At 35.4% G+C, this 14,198-nt stretch overlaps 1 long non-coding RNA gene across 1 annotated transcript; it reads right to left on the bottom strand.

Annotated features, from left to right (window-relative positions):
• Nucleotides 1–118: 118 nt before the first annotated feature.
• Nucleotides 119–4,099, bottom strand: LOC148939536 (uncharacterized). Its single transcript, XR_016143530.1, has 2 exons — nt 4,000–4,099; nt 119–918 (listed from the first exon to the last, which is right to left on the bottom strand). It is a non-coding gene; the product is annotated as an uncharacterized LOC148939536 (long non-coding RNA).
• Between the last annotated feature and the right edge of the window lie 10,099 nt (nt 4,100–14,198).

Below are 14,198 nucleotides of genomic sequence, written 5' to 3'. Positions count from 1 at the left end.
CCTCGTGATTGTGGTTTCGAACGTCGACACCCTCTCCAAGACTATACTAAAGCGCACATATGAAAAATCTTGACATTAAGTATGGATTAAAAAATCCATACTAAACAATCTTGGACATTTTTCATCATATAATTGCTATAAAGAATCAAAACCTCATTATATTTTCACTTTTAAGTTTTTTCCAGGGTTGGTTTTATGGACTTAATCTTCTTGGTTTCAGAGTGGCTCTACCAACATTCTTTATGCACGATACAAAATTGTAGCAATAAATATTAGGTTATATAGTAGCTGGCGTCTAAGGTTATGTAAGGTAAAAAAAAATGCATAGACGATTCTCCTACTTCATTGCAGGAGAAGGAGAATTTTAAGGAGACAAATTTTGAAAAGCCGTTGTATCACAAACTTTTGTGCCCCTCATTCTCTCTTTTTGTGCATACACATCAGTGCAAAGTAATAAAGATGAATTCATTGTACTGAAAGTAACGTATGAATTCGTGACACCATAGAGAAATAGAGAGTTAAAAACCTTTCATTGTTTGTACTAGCTTAATGTAACAGGAACCAATCAGGTTTTAAAAGCAGGAGTTATTTGTCTCTCTGGAGATAAGGAGCACTGTGATTGGTTTGCAAAAATACGTCACAAAAAGAAACCAATACAATAAAAGCACAATGTTTAACACCGAAATGTAGCGCAGTAACCTTTCTTTTTCAGTCGGGCAGCCTTCTGTTACGCGTAAACACTGCTTGGAGCATAAGATGTTCGTATCATATGGCCAGGTTTAAATGGTGAATGGTGGCTAGAATCATTTCTTGGTTCGTTCGACGATGGTGTTCTCCGAGGAAGTCGGTCCGAATATGCCAGAGCTAAATTTGCTGCAGTTTGGCTTGATGGGACTGGGAATGCGCCGTTTATGATTCCTACAAATTGAAAAAAAAAATGACTGAATTGCAAAAGGAAGAGGTCGTACATGGCTACGTGTCTCCATATGTGCACACTGGCTTAAAACCTAGAGTGGTGGAATTAGAGAATTTTTCCCAGCGGGGAGAGAGTGGAGAAGAATAAAAAATACAGTGGAAGACTTTACAAGTCTTTGGGGAGGGTCGAACTCCCCCTGTGTGCAGGTAAGCTTGTACATGCATTAATTATTTTGAAAAGGAAAGTAATTAATTAATTTGTTTTAAACCCGATTCTTGCAGCACAAGAAAAAGCGAAGTATTGTGAAAAAAATCACTAATTTAAGATACGACGAAAAGAATATATTTGGACAAGATACAGTTTTATCATTCAATCTCCAAGGAGGAATGTCAAAAGCATTTAGAAGAAAACGAATCGAAGAACACGCTTTTTCATAGACCATTTTCTAATCTAGGTACGAACAAAACAGGTCCATCGACGTGCGAACCATTTTTTGATGCGGTAGGCCTCAGGCTTGATCCATTTGCTTAGACGTTTTAAAACGTTTTACGCATTCATTCGACATTTCTTAAGAAGAATCATCATGTTCTATGCTGTCGAGAGAAAAGATCTTCATAATTTGCAGTTAGTTATGTATAGCTTTTAAACAATGATGTTGATTGATCCATTAGATAGTTGAAAAATAACTGATACGCATGGAATTTAATTCATAAATTTGCAACATTTTACGATTTTCTTGTTCGTTTTCTTATCAAAGAGGGATAACCGACTTTTTACCCCCTGGTGTTCATCATAGAGCACCACATGTGCCGCAAAGTCTCCCTCACAGGTGAAAAAGCACACGTAGCACTTAGTGCAGTTCCGCCATGTTTGGCACACTTTCACCCCGCTTGACGCGTGCCTCCAGGTGCACGTGATTTTTAAAAATTGGTGACGCTCCGCCTATCGAACGCATGAATATATACATTCCAAAAGCAAGTAATAGACTTAGCATAAGTCTACCTAACCAAAATTTTTGCATTACTTTCAAAAGCCTAAATAAGTTTTAAAATTTTCAATACTGTTGAGGATAAAACAGGCAGTATTCTTGGTAGAATTTCCTACTTCTATTGCTGCTTTAGATTCATGCAGCTTACTAACAGCCTGTACTGGAGGCAATGAGCCATTGTGGCCTGAATGTTGAGCAATTCTGATGAATCTGTTCATACCAATAATAAACGAATAAAATTTCAGAATAGGGATATGTCCTTTTATTAGACCGTGAAAATAGATACAAAAAAGAAGGATATTTTGACCAGTTTACCTACGTCGTGTATATGGATACGATCTGACCAATCAAGTATATAACTATAAATTCAACAACATTTCCTTTGCAATTGGAAGAAGAAGAAGATTGTGCCACCATCATTAGAAGTTAAACTTACATTTAGGCAATATTAAAGAAGAAAAGTTTTCAAATCAAGACTTCGAATGAACCCTGATAATAAACTCTCTTAGACAAATCTAGATAATGAACCGAAAACCCGAAACCCGAACCCGAAAGAAATTACCGAAAAGAAATAACCCGAAAGAAATTATTTTGTTCTGTATAAATAATGTTTGTTTTAAGTGTTACACTTTAGTTTATCTGCTGGTGACGATCACCAGTGTAAGTCGTCAAAAAATCCAGATTATTTGTATCTGTTTTCACCGTCTAATAAAAGGACATATCCGTATTTTGAACTTTTATTTGTTCGTCATGGAAAGACAGTGTGGCCTTAGAAAAAATAAATTCTAATAACAGCAGCTTGGAGAAAGGTTACACGATGGAGAAACAGAGTTTTCTCGAAAACAATTTTGTGACTCAGAAGGTTTTGCTCATTTCGCTCACTTGAATATTTCTTGTAATCCCCAAAACAAGTTTTATGAAGTTACAGCTAATTATCTCTCCAGAAGTTAAATTTCATTGTCTGTCTAGAATCCTCGTTCACCACTGCAGTTATAAAAAGGGCTATTTTTCAGTCCAAAAACAAGGAGTGTCATGACTGGCCATGATTGGCCACGTATTGGCCTTCCGAATATGTGGAAATAACAAACTAATGAAATAAAAGCACATTCTAAGACAAAGGTAATGCACTGTAATCTCCATTTTTTCTCTTTGCTTCGATGTTAGGATTTCCTGCTTTTAGTAATTATTTCATCTCATTCCTCATCATTTCACTCTTTTTGATGACACAAATTTAGTTCTCAGTGCAGAAGGTTTGTTGTAGTAATTTGTAGGCCGTAGACGTAAAGACTCAGAGCCATCGATACCGTCAATAATTAATCCTGCCAATGAAAGGCCATAATCGATGCCATCAATAAGAGCTCCAGGTAAGTGGCTTTGATATTTTCTCGAGCTTTTTGTTATAATAAACTTATTGGAGCATATATTAAATTAAACAAAATAAGTAAAATAGGCTAAGGAAACCAAAGCTGATTATCTGCTTGAAAGTCCTTGCAAAAAGCTCATCTGCAATTGAATATTTGATTTAGTTGTCTATCCAGCTTCCTTTTTGTTTTGATTCAGAAAAGGAGGCTTTTTTTAATTGTTTTTCTTTGCTGCTTTTATTTCAGTTCCAAGTTTGGCTTTTTTTAATTGTCCTTTTTTACACACTCTTGTTTTCTTCAGTATTTATTCCTTTTGGTTGCATTGGTTGCATTACTATTATTATCCTGATTATAATCAACAAGTAATTAAAATAGGTTCCTTTTTACTGATGAAGGATTTTGTGGTTGCTAAGATTTTTTTTTTTTTGACAATCTAGCCGACAATCTTTTGACGAAAACTAGAACACCATCGAATGTAATCGGAAGAGTTAATAAAAACATTAAAATGAAAAAGGAACTTCATTTGAAGCAGTAAAGTGGGAGGTCGTGAATATAGTTTGAGGAGTGTGTATAGCTCAGTTAGCCTCAGGTGGCTTGGTGCTGTAATGAGACGTGTCAATAGTAGTAGCAAGAGTGATAATTTCTGAAAGCCACAATTACATCGTCACCACGCAATAAAAAATTAATTAAAAATCTAGATTTTACTTTTCCTCCTTCATGCAAAAACTACTCACCGTGACTAATTGGCGATGGGCCAACTTGAGTTCTATATAAGAACTTGTCTTCTACTGCAACAAATCTGTCAACAAGGTGTTCTAATTTTCGTTTGGCCATGGCTAGATTGTCGAAAAAAAAAATCTTAGCAACCACAAAATCCTTCATCAGTAAAAAGGAACCTATTTTAATTACTTTTTGATTATAATCAGGATAATAATAGTCAGGATATGTTGATTATTATCAAAATAATAAAATATAAATAAAGAAATACTTAAGATGGATAAGATTTAGATCATATTATTTTTGGGCGACTTCTTCAAGAAAATTACACTGAATTTGATGTAAATTTTTTTTACAAGTCAGTATTTTAAAAGTAGCTAGAATATCATAGTAAAACCATGTTTTAACCCCTTGGAACCATCTTACGTCTATTCATACCTGATTTTCTAAGATTTAAAAACATTCTTAGACCACACTGGCTATACATGACAAATGAAACTCAGAGAGGAGAGAAAGTAACAAAATGAAAAATAAAATCAAAAAGGGTGTCTGTTCTGTCTTTGTAGGGTAAACTTCGGAAGGTTAGATTTTCGTGTTTTTTTTTCTTTTTTGTTTAGCACTGAGGACGACTTGGCGGAGGTCCTTGTCGAAATATTTGCTTATATTTTTTCATCTTCATGATTCGCCACTGGCTGACAAAATCCTCGTTTTTTCCCCCTTTTTTATTTAATTTTTCATTTTGTTACTTTCTCTCCTCTCTGAGTTTCATTTTTCTAAGATTTCGGTTAGGTTGTTTCAAAATTATGAATTTTATAGATCATAGACACATTTTTGTCAGTATTGCCACGTTAAACCCTGAAATTAAATCAGCAAAACTAACAATATCTTGATTTTCAAAAAAAATTCCAACTTCAATCGAGATCATCGCTTTCTTAAGCTCTTTGGTGCTATTGGATGTTTATTTTTGCTAACTTTTCCACCAAACTTTCTTTTTTTAAACTTGGTCGCCGCTACCACCAGGTATGTTTTTTTAAATTTAAAATTGAGTTCCCATTTTTTCCTAATCAATTAAGATATAGATGGATGTATAACTCTCAACCTAACTAGCTCAGAAAATCAAAATTTATTTTGATTATTCTTGGTACTTTGACAAAGGAAACGCGAAAAAAAAGAACAAAAATTTTCATACTGTCAATAAATTAGGGGAATTCAAATCAAAGACTAACTTCTTCAGTCCAAAAATAAGTGAAAAGTAGATAAAAATAAAGAAAATTAAAAGTTGAGAAACTATAAAAAAGAAAAATCATTAAAAAATGGAAAAGCAACAAAACAATGCAACCAAAAAAAAATAAATACTAAAGAAAACAAGAGTGTGTAAAAAAGGACAATTAAAAAAAGCCAAAACTTGGAACTGGAATAAAAGCAGCAAAGAAAAACAATTAAAAAAAGCCTCCTTTTCTGAATCAAAACAAAAAGGAAGCTATGTAGACAACTAAATCAAATATTCAATTGCACATGAGCTTTTTGCAAGGGCTTTCAAGTAGATAATCAGCTTTGGTTTCCTTAGCCTATTTTACTTATTTTGTTTAATTTAATATATGCTCCAATAAGTTTATTATAACAAAAAGCTCGAGAAAATATCAAAGCCACTTACCTGGAGCTCTTATTGATGGCATCGATTATGGCCTTTCATTGGCAGGATTAATTATTGACTGTATCGATGGCTCTGAGTCTTTACGTTTACGGCCTACAAATTACTACAACAAACCTTCTGCACTGAGAACTAAATTTGTGTCATCAAAAAGAGTGAAATGATGAGGAATGAAATGAAATGATTACTAAAAGCAGGAAATCCTAACATCGAAGCAAAGAGAAAAAATGGAGATTACAGTGCAGTACCTTTGTCTTAGGATGTGTTTTTATTTCATTAGTTTGTTGTTTCCAAGTATTCGGAAGGCCAATACGTGGCCATTCATGGCCAATCATGACACTCCTTGTTTTTGGACTGAAAAATAGCCCTTTTTATAACTGCAGTGTTGAACGAGGATTCTAGACAGACAATGAAATTTAACTTCTGGAGAGATAATTAGCTGTAACTTCATAAAACTTGTTTTGGGGATTACAATAAATATTCAAATGAGCGAAATGAGCAAAACCTTCTGAGTCACAAAATTGTTTTCAAGAAAACTTTGTTTCTCCATTGTGTAACCTTTCTCCAAGCTGCTGTTATTAGAATTTATTTTTTCTAAGGCCACACTGTCTTTCCATGACGAACAAATAAAAGTTCAAAATACGGAAATGTCCTTTTATTAGACAGTGAAAACCGATACAAATAATCTGGATTTTTTGACGACTTACACTGGTGATCGTCACCAGCAGATAAACTAAAGTGTAACACTTAAAACAAACATTATTTATACAGAACAAAATAATTTCTTTCGGGTTATTTCTTTTCGGTAATTTCTTTCGGGTTCGGGTTTTGGGTTTTCGGATCATTATCTAGATTTGTCTAAGAGAGTTTATTATCAGGGTTCATTCGAAGTCTTGATTTGAAAACTTTTCTTCTTTAATATTGCCTAAATGTAAGTTGAATTTCTAATGATGGTGGCACAATCTTCTTCTTCTTCCAATTGCAAAGGAAATGTTCTGGAATATATAGCTATATACTTGATTGGTCAGATCGTATCCATATACACGACGTAGGTAATCTGGTCAAAAGATCCTTCCTTTTTGTATCTATTTTCACTGTCTAGTAAAAGGACATATCCCTATTCTGAAATTTTATTTGTTTATTATTGGTATGGACAGATTCATCAGAATTGCTCAACATTCAGGCCACAATGGCTCATTGCCTCCAGTACAGGCTGTTAGTAAGCTGCATGATTCTAAAGCAGCAATAGAAGTAGGAAGAATACTGCCTGTTTCATCCTCAACAGTATTGAAAATTTTTAAAACTTATTTAGGCTTTTGAAAGTACTGCAAAAATTTTTGGTTAGGTAGACTTATGCTAAGTCTATTACTAGCTTTTGGAATGTATATATTCATGCGTTCGATAGGCGGAGCGTCACCAATTTTCAAAAATCACGTGCACCTGGAGGCGCGCGTCAAGCGGGGTGAAAGTGTGCCAAACGTGGCGGAACTGCGCTAAGTGCTATGTGTGCTTTTTCACCTGTGAGGGAGACTTTGCGGCACATGTGGTGCTCTATGATGAACACCAGGTGGTAAAAAGTCGGTTATCCCTCTTTGATAAGAAAACGAACAAGAAAATCGTAAAATGTTGCAAATTTATGAATTAAATTCCATGCGTATCAGTTATTTTTCAACTATCTAATGGATCAATCAACATCATTGTTTAAAAGCTATACATAACTAACTACAAATTATGAAGATCTTTTCTCTCGACAGCATAGAACATGATGATTCTTCTTAAGAAATGTCGAATGAATGCTTAAACGTTTTAAAACGTCTAAGCGAATGGATCAAGCAAATGGACCAAAAAATGGTTCGCACGTCGATGGACCTGTTTTGTTTGTACCTAGATTAGAAAATGGTCTATGAAAAAGCGTGTTCTTACATTCGTGTTCTTCTAAATGCTTTTGACATTCCTCCTTGAAGATTGAATGATAAAACTGTATCTTGTCCAAATATATTCTTTTTGTCGTATCTTAAATTAGTGATTTTTTTCTCAATACTTCGCTTTTTCTTGTGCTGCTAGAATCGGGTTTCAAACAAATTAATTAATTACTTTCCTTTTCAAAATAATTAATGCATGTACAAGCATACCTGCACACAGGGGAGTTCGACCCTCCCCAAAGACTTGTAAAGTCCTCCACTGTATTTTTTCATTCTTCTCCACCCTCTCCCTGCTGAGAAAAATTCTCTAATTCCACCACTCTAAGTTTTAAGCCAGTGTGCACATATGGAGACACGTAGCCATGTACGACCTCTTCCTTTTGCAATTCAGTCATTTTTTTTCAATTTGTAGGAATCATAAACGGCGCATTCCCAGTCCCATCAAGCCAAACTGCAGCAAATTTAGCTCTGGCATATTCGGACCGACTTCCTCGGAGAACACCATCGTCGAACGAACCAAGAAATGATTCTAGCCACCATTCACCATTTAAACCTGGCCATATGATACGAACATCTTATGCTCCAAGCAGTGTTTACGCGTAACAGAATGCTGCCCGACTGAAAAGAAAGGTTACTGCACTACATTTCGGTGTTAAACATTGTGCTTTTATTCTATTGGTTTCTTTTTGTGACGTATTTTCGCAAACCAATCACAGTGCTCCTTATCTCCAGAGAGACAAATAACTCCTGCTTTTAAAACCTGATTGGTTCCTGTTACATTAAGCTAGTACAAACAATGAAAGGTTTTTAACTCTCTGTCTCTCTATGGTGTCACCAATTCATACGTTACTTTCAGTACAATGAATTCATCTTTATTACTTTGCACTGATGTGTATGCACAAAAAGAGAGAATCAGGGGCACAAAAGTTTGTGATTCAACGGCTTTTCAAAATTTGTCTCCTTAAAATTCTCCTTCTCCTGCAATGAAGTAGGAGAATCGTCTATGCATTTTTTTTACCTTACATAACCTTAGACACCAGCTACTATATAACCTAATATTTATTGCTACAATTTTGTATCGTGCATAAAGAATGTTGGTAGAGCCACTCTGAAACCAAGAAGATTAAGTCCATAAAACCAACCCTGGAAAAAACTTAAAAGTGAAAATATAATGAGGTTTTGATTCTTTATAGCAATTATATGATAAAAAATATCCAAGATTGTTTAGTATGGATTTTTTAATCCATACTAAATGTCAAAATTTTTTATATGTGCGCTTTAGTACGGTCTTGGAGAGGGTGTCCACTTTCGAAACCACAATCACGAGGCGGTGATTGCCAAGTGTGGTGGAAGTCTAAAGCACACGTGGCGTTCTGAGATGTACACAAGTTTGGGGAGATGGGTCCCCCTTCGATGGTTTTTGGTAAAATTGCCCTCTATAAAAATTTATCTAACATTTGATGGCTAAAGTATTGGGCACTTGGTTTGTGTATTGTGGCCTTGGTTTTTGGTATTGTGACCTTGGCTTGTATTGTGTCGTTTGTTTTTCAAAACCCTTAGAAACTAGCAAATATTCAATTCTACCCAGGACTTTGATGGGAAAATGGCCTTAATAGACTTTGCTTCTGAAACGCTCGATCATGCAAACTAATAATTTTACTAGTCCTATATACCAGTTGATTCATAACGCGACTTTGTTCAGTGTATTTATATTTTATTATACGAAATAAACATTTATAAACTCACTTTTTTGGTCATTTTTATTTACAAAGAAGTTTAAGACCCTCATTGATCAGTTAAGATTTATCTCCGCCGTGTTTTTTTGTTCTTAAATTCTTAGTGCCAGGTATTTCAAGTGCCTGATTAGCCGCTAGTTCAATGAGTCTGGTTAACCGCAAGAGTGGAAACTAGTGCTAGCGCCAACATAAAAAAAAACGACAACTATCGACCCTATCTAGCATTAACCTCAATTTTATCAATTTTATCAACCTCAATAATTATTTTTCTCTATGGAACTGAGATCAGTTCCATAGTTTCACCTAATTTTTGCCAATTACAGTAATTAAATTAATTATTCTTATTATTACACTGAAATAAATAATTGGTGTCATTAAATACTAGATGACGTTGGTAGTCTTTTTTCTGTTGACATAAGCGCCAGTTTCCGCTTTTTTTTTACATCGTTCCATCACGGGGTAATATTTTACCTCAGTTCTTTTACTTTGGCCTAATAATTTTAATTCTTCGAGGTAAAAAGAAAATGTGTGTGTCTTATAGCCACCACACTCAAGTTATGTCGAGAAGTGAAGTTTGGTTAATGCTAATGAAATAAAACAAAATATGATGAAAATATAATACTTTATAAACAAAATCTTGGAAACTACACCAAAGAATTAGGGAAGGGGGGTCAGGGGTCCAGGATTTTTTTTAGGGGGGGGGGGGCAAAATAGGTCGATGTGATAAACTTGCGTTAGGACCAAGTTTAATTATCGCAAACTTACGTTATTTAAGTAAATTACACTACTACAGACTACGTTAGGGGGGCGCGCGCCGCCTCGCCCCCTTTTGGATCTGCCACTGAGGGGGGCCGCTCAGACCGCATTATATCATATAGGTAACCTAAACTAACCTAACCATAATACCAACTAAATATTTAATTAAAATATAATTACAATGTAGTTTCCCACCAAGCCGAAGCTAATATTGTCTGGTATAAAGACCATGAAAACCGGTTAGTGTCTCATGTTCGTGATATAAGATTTTGATTGTGGTGGCTATAAGACAAAAGTAGCTAAAATGTTGCTATTATTCAACAGCCATCAGGGATGCCACCTGTAGTACGAAAGTACTATTTTAGCACTATCTCATCATTTGTAGCACTGTAGCTCGTGCTACATTAAATGTATCACTTTTTCTCTTATATAACCAAATTAAAAATATAGACTTGTAAAGTGCAATTACATAATGTGCCTCACATCAAAATATATGTCATAACGTTTTTTATACATGACAACAATCTAAATACGTTAAAGTACGGGATATATGTGCGCGTGTACATTTTCCCATTCAGCACTATGATCAACTCAGAATACATCTTTATCCTTTTAGATTAAAAAGTTAACATAAAATTTAATAGAAAACTTAAACGAACCATCCACGTGTCGCAGCGCAAACTGCGATACGAAAATTTGGGCAATTGCTTCACTTTAGGAACTGGCCGTTGTGGCAACCTTGATGACCATCCAGATTCAAGCCATAGATGGCCAGATTCAGATGAGATTGATCGGCATAGATTCAAGTTCATCCATATACAAATTGCGTGCCACTGTGTGATAAGGTATACTTGGCGTCACATGATGAGGATAGCTCGGCAGATACCCCCCCACCTCCTGGTGTCCTCCAGTGTGCTTGCACCCCTTTGTCGGGAGTATGGGGATGGGCTGATACATTATGCCTTTGGCAAATTCAAGGAATATTTTTGGTGAGATGTACCTCTGCTCCCTGGTATTTGAGGACTTCTTCGGGAGACCTAACATTCTTGTCTTCTAGATTTTAAATACGAGCACAGAGCCGTTCCTTGAGTTGGTGGTACTCGGGAAAAAACTAATTACAGTGCCCTCTCTCGACTTAAATATAAAAAAAAACGAGTCAAACTGAAGAAGTAGATCAAAGTGGGCAATTTTCCCGCCACGACCCCCCCCCCCCCCCCCAAGCCACAATGGCCGAGACAATTATCCCGGTCACTACCTCCCCTAGGAAGAGCTCTTAAAAATGGCATATTGACATTTTTAGCCACAAGAAAGAAAAAACTTACACAACTGATTAATAGCGCAGACGTTACTTTCATATATCCACTCAATTCACTTCTTACCCCTCGTCCAAAATATTTATTCCGCGACTCAGACAGCTCTCCATACACGGATACAAAATGAAAGAGATTAAAACAAATATTCCTTGTGTTTTACCGCCAATCTCAACACCCCTTTGGCCAAAATTTTAAATATAGAAAAAATCTACATCTACCTTGACTATTAAATAGCTTGTATACTAATCTGCCAGCAAAAGCTTCAGTCCCACCCAGAGAGGTATGCTTCGAGACGCAATGTTAATGAGAATTGGCAAAGTTGTTTTTAAGTTTGACTTTATTTTAATGCATATTTATTGCATGCAGTGTAACAGTGCAATGCAATTTCTTTGTTAAACAATGCATTTCTCGAAATGTATGTTCCGCAATATTTTTCTTTTCCCTTTTAGTTTTACTATTACCCTTTACTTTTCTTTGACACTTTTTTAGGAAAATGATCTATTTATTCTGCATTTCAATTCTTCGGAACATATTTTGAACACTTTACCCCATCTATATTTCTCACGTGGAAGGAAGGTTAAAGGGTGAATATTCTATTCAAATTGAATAGAAATGAAAAATTCTATTCAAAGAAAAACTTCATGAAAAAATTTTGAATATGTGAACCTAAAAATGGACGCTGTGAGGCGTCAGGATTCTTTCAAAGAAAAAAAAATTATTGACTCCCACCCTGAAAGATAATTTGCAATTTTAGAAGCAGCAGAGAAAGGCAATACAGGAAATCTAGGATGTTTCCTGACCCTCCCTCCTCCTGCAATAAAAACAAGTGTTAATTACTCCAAAATTTTTATTCATAGCTTTAAAGGGTCCTTCACCCGTTCTGAATCCGTCATTCATTAACTAGTCACAATTATCACTAACATGAGTGGTCTTAACAAACTTTGGAACATAACACAATAACTACATCCAAAACTTTTACACAAGAGAATAGAGATAAAATTTTTTATTGTAATATTTTCTTCCTCTGCCATAGAATTGCTTGATATTCTGACTTTCGACGCTCTTCTCTAGTATAATTCAACACGGGTGTCCCACTAGAGCGGTACCACAATAAAATTTGAATACGTTTCGCTGACTGACATCCGGGTTCCCAGTTTCGTGGATAATTCCAGGTATCAGAGTTCATGTCTTTACTACTGTTTGGCAAAGCTCACTATCAATATTAGTCAAGTTTGTTTAGCCCTATTTCGAGTCATCCACTGGCCTTACTTCTTTGATGAGACCTAAGCTTTAACAACACCTACTTTCAAGTCTTTTTTTCGTAATATTCAGGATGGCTGCAGTATACAAGGCCGTACCCAGAGGGGGGGAGGGGCTGAACCCCCCGCCGCCGAAATATTTGTCTGACTCGTAAAAACGTAACAAAAATGGAAATAAACTTTGTATGCGTTTTTTTGATTTTTTTTATAAGCCCCCCTACCCTGAAATCTTTTTTTTTTACTAAAACCCCTCAAAAAAATCCTGGGTACGGCCTTCAAAGTATATACCGAATTTTGCAATAAGTATACTGCATAGTTCTTTTGAAGGATGATCGAATTTGTTCTATTATAATTTGTTTGCGTTTTTTTCTTGAAAATTTGCTATGAGCTTCTCAAATTTGCCTAGGTACTCAAGAAAACGCCCCAAATTTTTCAAGGTTTGGGAGGCTCCTATGTTAACCAGAAGACTATGGTCAACATAAAAGTAGTTATTTCATTAAAAAAAAATTATTTTTAGTAATTTCTCAATTCTTATTCTCTTTAGTTCTGCATTAATGATTATGTAGTTTTGGAACTTCCTGGCACTGGGATTATAAAGGCAAGAAAGAGATTTTTAAGTGACATCTGGAGACTTATTTATAATAAAGATTATTTTTATCCAATTGATCAAGAAACTCATTTCAACGTTCTGGGTTAATATTTTACACAATAAAGTCATTTGTCCGTTTTCATTGATCCTTAGTAATTCCCTTTCATCTTTTTTTATTCTAGCTTTTTCTTTGATTCACTAGTAGTGGTCTAAACCCAAGGGCGGATCCAGGAATTAATTTTTTTAGGGGGGCGGGGAATAGGTTGATCCGATAAACTTGCGTTAGGAGCAAGTTTAATTAACGCAAAATTGCGTTAATTAAGTAAATTACACTATTTTAGACTACGTTAGGGGGGGGCCTCACCCTCCCCCTGGATCCACCACTGTCTAAACCATGATAAAACATGTAAAAACTTGGAAAAAAAACACGACAAGAGCCTAGAGAATAACACTATTATTTTGCGAGAAAATTGCATAACATCAATTTGTATATTTTTATTTTGTATTCTACTATTTTCTGTACGAAAAATGTAGTTCAAACCCGCTTTCTAGGGCTATAATAAAAGAAAGGTTGAGATGGCTAGGGCACGTTCTGCAGATGACAGATTGTCCTTTTCTGAAAACCATCTAGGGCTAAACGAAAAGCAGGTCGTCCTCGTCTGGAGTGGGAGGATGTCATAAAGAAAGATTTAGATGAAATGGGAATTTTCTGGGACGGTGTAAAGAGGGTGGCTTTGAATAGATTGGGATGGAGGAAGAGAGTGAGTAGCTGTGTTGGCCTCAGCCGGCTAGGTGCTGCGGTGAGTTATTAGTAGTGTTAGAAGTAAAAATATTCTACTATTTTAGAGCTTCTAGCTAATTAAAATCTTTCAATTTTGATAACTTCACCCTTCTATACCCTCAAGCCCAAAGTTGTGCTACAGGGCAAAACTTTAAGAATCTCATAATAAATTCTGGGACCAAAAAATCAACAATTCCTGCCTGGAATTT

The sequence above is a fragment of the Artemia sp. Qi Xiang Cuo genome, chromosome 21, assembly GCF_049724085.1.
Source record: "Artemia sp. Qi Xiang Cuo chromosome 21, ASM4972408v1, whole genome shotgun sequence".
NCBI lineage: Eukaryota > Metazoa > Arthropoda > Branchiopoda > Anostraca > Artemiidae > Artemia > Artemia sp. Qi Xiang Cuo.
The sequence above is the reverse complement of the archived record's forward strand: the minus strand, read 5'-3'. Positions and strand labels throughout refer to the sequence as shown.